Source organism: Enhydra lutris, unplaced genomic scaffold (genome assembly GCF_002288905.1).
Source record: "Enhydra lutris kenyoni isolate GAN:26980312 unplaced genomic scaffold, ASM228890v2 scaffoldscaffold97, whole genome shotgun sequence".
In the NCBI taxonomy this organism is placed as follows: Eukaryota; Metazoa; Chordata; class Mammalia; order Carnivora; family Mustelidae; genus Enhydra; species Enhydra lutris.
Genome location: NW_019154181.1, coordinates 670,559 through 676,558, shown reverse-complemented (window position 1 = coordinate 676,558; position 6,000 = coordinate 670,559).

Genomic DNA, 6,000 nt, shown 5'->3' with positions numbered 1-6,000 from the left:
CTCGATCCCAGGACCCTGAGATCATGACCTGAGCCGAAGGCAGCGGCTTAACCCACTGAGCCACCCAGGCGCCCCCAAGACTTAATTTCTTAAGAACATCTTAGGTTTGCTGCAAAATTGAGGGGAAGGTACAAAGATTTCCTATACATCCTCTGTCCCCATACAGGCACAGCCTCCCCCATTATTTTTTTCTCAATTTTTTTAGAGAGAGAGAGCCTGTGTGCACGAGTAGAGGGGCAGAGGGAGAGGGAGGGAGAGAATCTTAAGCAGACTCCATGCCCTGTGTGGAACCCAATGTAGGGTTCAATCCCATGACCCCGTGGTCATGACCTGAGCTGAAACCAAGAGTTGGATGCTTAACCAGGTGCCCCTGCTTCCCCATTATAACATTTCCCACCAGAGTTGTTGGTTACAACTGAGGAAACTGGCAGTTTGCATAGACTTTAAAAATGATTTCTATTTCTCTAATGAGTATCTACTGATTCATTATCGTTATATTTTCTTTAATTATTTGAACTTATTTATAACACATACTTCGAAGTGTTTTTTCTACTATTTCCAACATCTGTGTCCACTCAGAGTCAGTTTGCATTGGCTGCTGTGTTCCCCACATGTTGGTTACACTTTCCTGTTGCTTTGCATGTCTATTAAGTTTTGGTTGCAAACTGGACATCTTAGATAATATAGCAAAGCAATTCTGGATTCTATTTTTTTTTTTTTTTTTGTAAGTTTGTTTTTCTTTGAAAACTTGCCTGGACTTAACATGTAGAGTCTCTCCCTCTGTAGGGTGGCATTGGCATGTCTGCTTAGTTTTTTTTTTTTTAGTCTTAGTTTTATTCATTCCTAGAGGTCACCACTTGGTCTTCCTAATGTGGTAGTCAGCCAGTGATTTATGTAGAGGTTGAACCCAAATACTTTTGAGCCTATAAGACTCCCCATCCTCTGCTGACCAACCTGTTTGTGGGTTGGGAATCCTTTCAAGCGTCCACTGGCTCTCATTTTTCCCTGGCTTCTCCAATTCCTGCACAGCTCCCCAGTTAGCCAGGGAGGGGTGGAGCGTGTAGGTCAGCTTTTCTATGGTTTTCTCCATTTTGGGATCTTGTTGTCATATTCCTGGCTGGTCTGGAGGGTCAAGCTGGCAAGCCTGCAGGTTTGTTTGTTCGTTTGTTCCCAACTGAACCACCACTTTTTGCCAGAAAAACTAAAAACCTAAAAGGTTTTTGGAGCCAGTCCCACATTAATAAGACTACCATTTTTGCCAAACAAACTGGAAGCGTGAAGAGATGGGAGCAGCCTCAGTCGACAGGGCCAGGGACTCCTGCTACTCCTATCCTCAGCTGCAGCAATTTTTAAACAAATGATGCTTCTCATTTGGTTGTCTGCCTTTGGTGGATTTCTGGTGCCCTGAAGCAGTGGAGTGTGTGTGTGTGTGTAGTGGGATTTTTTGGTTTGTTTTTTATTTTTTATTTTTTTGTGTGTACCCAGAGGACTTGACTACCTCTGTATGCTGCCATAACTGGAGTCCCTCTTCTCATTCTGTATTATCATTTCAGGTGAGGAAAGTGAGGCTCAAAGAGATAAAGCAATTTGCTCTTGGTCATACAGCTAGGAAGTAGGGGTTCCAGAATTAAACTCAAGAGCTCTATTTTAAAGAAAAGCAAAAAACAAAAAAAAACCACAGTGTTATTGAAGTATAATTGGCATACAGTAATTTATACTCATTGAAACCATCCAGTCTGACAAATTTTGACATATACAGCAGCACATCACCACTAAGATAATGAACATATCATGGTGTGTGTTTTTGGCAACCCCCTTCCCTTCCCACCATCTCCAGGCAACCACAGATTTACTTACAGTCACTCTAGTTGGCCTTTCCTAGAATTGCATGTCATGGAACCATATAGTGCATATGTTGTTGTGTCTTTTTTCACTCAACCTTATTGAAATTCACCCATATGGTCGTTTATATTGGTTTATATTTATTCTTACTGCTAAATAGTCTTCCATCCATAGATGGGTGAAAATTTGGTTATTTATCTGGTGATGGACACTGGTGTTGTGTCTCGGCTTGGGCTATTACTCATAAACCTGCTGGGAACATCTGAGTGCAAGTCTTTGTGTAGATACATAGACACATGCTTTCATTTCTCTTGGGTGAGATTTAGGAGTGGGATAGCTGGATCAGATGGAAGGTGTAAGTTTGATATTTTTAATGAACTTTTAATTTGGAATGATTTCAGATTTGCTGAAAAGTTTCCAAGGCAGCACAGAGAGTTCCCGTCTACTCTTCCTCCAGTTTCCCTTACTGTTAGTTTTACACTGCTGTCATGCGTTTGTCAAAGTGAAGAAACAGACATTGGTGTATTACTATTTTTTTTAAAGATTTTAATTATTTATTTGACAGACAGAGATCACAAGTAGGCAGAGAAGCAGGCAGAGAGAGAGGAGGAAGCAGGTTCCCCGCCGAGCAGAGAGCCCGATGCGGGACTCGATCCCAGGACCCCGAGATCATGACCCGAGCCAAAGGCAGAGGCTCAACCCACTGAGCCACTCAGGCGCCCTAATAAATACATGTTTTAAAAATATATCAGGGGTGCCTGTGTGGCTAGGTGGGTTAAAGCCTCTACCTTCAGCTCAGGTCATGGTCCGGGGATCCTGCGATCGAGCCCCACATCGGGCTCTCTGCTTGTCGGGGAGCCTGCTTTTCCCTCTCTCTCTGCCTGCCTCTCTGCCTCCTTGTGATCTCTGACAAGTAAATAAATAAAACCTTTAAAAATATATCATATCAGGGGTACATAACATTTACACATCTCTGGTGATGTCAACTGTCACTTGGTTAAGGTGATGTTTACCAGGTTTCTCCATGTAAACTTTATTTCTCTCCTTCCCCTACTGTAGTCACTAAGTCTAGGCCACCTTCAGAGGGGCAGGGAGATTTCATTCTCCCTCCCGTGGCAGGAAATAGCTATATAAACTATTCAGAATTCTTCTGTGAAGACTTGTATCTTCTCTTTTGTTTCTTTCTTCGGTCATTTCTTAATTTCAGTATGGAATCATGCATATTTATCTGATACTTGGGTTATAATCCAAAACTGCATCATTTACTTTGTTTCTCAAACTGCTCCAGTTTTGGCCACTGAGAGTTCTTTCAGGTTAACTCCTGTGTCCTTTTGTCGTGCTGCCATGTCCACATCCTTACTTTCTGGTAATACAAGATGCCTAAAACATGGCTTATGAGTTCCCTGCCCAATCCTAGAATCAGCTATTTCTTCAACGAGTCCAGCTTCCTTTTATTGAAGAACAGTGTTTAGAAACAGATCTGGGAGCAAGGGATGCTCACTGCTCCTGGGGTCTCATTGTGTCCGGACCTCTTGGGGGACTGAGGTATGTGATATATGTATGTCAAAACTGACATATGACATATAGTAATATACATCCTAGGCTACCCATGACCTCACTGTGGTATCTCTGACTCCAGTCCAGTATCATAGGGATCTGACTTCTTATCCCATCCAACAGAACGAACCCTGGCTCCTACTATAGGACAAGCATTTACTAACCCAGTCATCCCCAGCGGGAATGTAAGCAGTTCCCTGTACCAAGTAGAGTAGATGTACCAAGTACCAAGTACCAAGTACCAATGTACCAAGTAGAGTAGAGTGTTTATGTCCAGTCCCTTTTGTGTTTAGCCTTATAGTTTCCAGTCAAAACATGATTTTCCAAAGTCACTCTTTCCCCCCGAATCTGAGGGTCTGTATATTTTTTTTAATTTTAGGGTTTTTTTTTTTTAAGATTTTATTTTTTTATTTGACGGAGAGAGAGAGAGATCACAAGTAGGCAGAGAGGCAGGCAGAGAGAGAGTGAGAGAGGGAAGCAGGCTCCCTGCTGATCGGAGAGCCTGATGCGGGGCTGGATCCCGGGACCCTGAGATCATGACCTGAGCCCAAGGCAGAGGCTTAACCCACTGAGCCACCCAGGCGCCCCCTGAGGGTTTGTATTTAACAGAGGGAAGTCGTGGAGACCGGTTACAAGGAGGAGATGGTAGAGGAGTTATCATTTCTTTTTTTTTCTTTAAGGTTTTATTTATTTCTTAGAGACAGTGAGAGAGGGAACACATCAGGGGGAGTGGGAGAGGGAGAAGCAGGCTTCCTACAGAGTGGGGATCCCGAAGGAGCATTTTTATTTTTATTTTTATTTTTTTATTTTATTTTTTTTAAAAGATTTTATTTATTTATTTATTTGACAGATAGAGATCACAAGTAGGCAGAGAAGCAGGCAGAGAGAGAGGAGGAAGCAGGCTCCCTGCAGAGCAGAGAGCCCAATGTGGGGCTCGATCCCAGGACCCTGGGATCATGACCTGAGCCGAAGGCAGAGGCTTTAACCCACTGAGCCACCCAGGTGCCCCAGCATTTTTATTTTTGAAGACGGTTATGTGAAAGAGAAAATGCGGGGCGCCTGGGTGGCTCAGTGGTTTAAAGCCTCTGCCTTCGGCTCAGGTCATGATCTCGGGGTCCTGGGATCGAGCCCCGCATTGGGCTTTCTGCTTGATGGGGAGACTGCTTCCCCCTCTCTCTCTGCCGGCCTCTTCCCTATTTGTGATCTCTGTCTGTCAAATAAATAAACAGAATCTTAAAAAAGAGAGAGAGAGAGAAAATGAACTCGTGTAGTTTAATAAGGATGATTTTAGGACTATTTGATTAGGTGGTTGCCTTGTCCAGGAAAGCCTAGTTGGTGGTTTGTGATCAGTTGCTATTAAATTTCATTTACTTGGATTCAAGGGCATTGCCTCTGGCTTACATGTTTCCAGTTTGACTTGGGTTTTGGGTTGCTTGGGTTCTGGGTTAGATTTTGGGCTGCATACATAGGCCGCCAAGGTATTAGAGCCACTTCAGTCAGGCCTCCTTATTTAATTACCAATATATAAGTAATGTAGATGTTGACCCCTGGCTATGTTCTTCCTTCAAAAAGCAAACAAACAAGGAAGCGTGAGAGCACACCGTACGGGAGCAGCAGCTGAACTTCTTTTGACAATCACGCCGGTCCAGGGCACTCAATGATACACCGTCCGTGAAATAAAAGTCCTCGGAAAATTGAAGTAGCGTCAGTTTCATTTCCAATAAAAATTGAACTCTGCCAAACATTTCTTTCAAAGTCTAGGAGATGAGATAAACGAAAATTCTCCAAATCCCCTGATACCATGTTTATAAGATTCTATCAAATTTACATGAAGGAAGGAGGGTCAAGCCAATCAGACTGCAGTCTGATTGCTAAATGGACTTGAACTACCATCATCATCTTGTGAAAGATATCATTAGCACACTTCAAGTGGGAAGATATCTAATATCACTTCACAATTCTTTTTCTTTTTTTATTAACATATAATGTATTATTTGTTTCAGGGGTACAGGTCTATGAATCATCAGTCTTACACAGTTCACAGCACTCACCGTAACACATACCCTCCCCCATGTCCACCACCCAGCCACTTTATCCCTCCCCCCCCCCCCACCCCCCCCCCCCCCCCCCCCCTGCTGCCCCCCACCCCCAGTCCTCCGTTTGTTTCCTGGGATTAAGAGTCTCGTATTTGTCTCCCACTCCAGTCCCATCTTGTTTAATTTTCCCCTCCCCTCCCTCCAGGAACCATAGCCCTGCCTCTCAAATTCCTCATATCAGAGACATCAGATGATAATTGCTTCTCTGATTATCATTTCCTTTCAAAGACACACAAACAGTCTTCAAACGAACCACGGAAATTCCTAACCAAGATTCAGGAAAGAAAAAAAAAAAAATCTTATTACTCTTTTACTCTCTTTTCTCTCCCCGTGAAAAGGCATAGTCCCTCTCAAGTGACACACCGTGGGCCTGGTGCTTGCTAAGACAGGACCAAGGACTTCCCAGTTTTCACTATGTTTATGCCTCAAGCAGAACGGGCATCTTCACATAACAAGTTGGTACCGGGAGAGGTGGTAGAAATACAAGGGGCCTAACACTGGACTT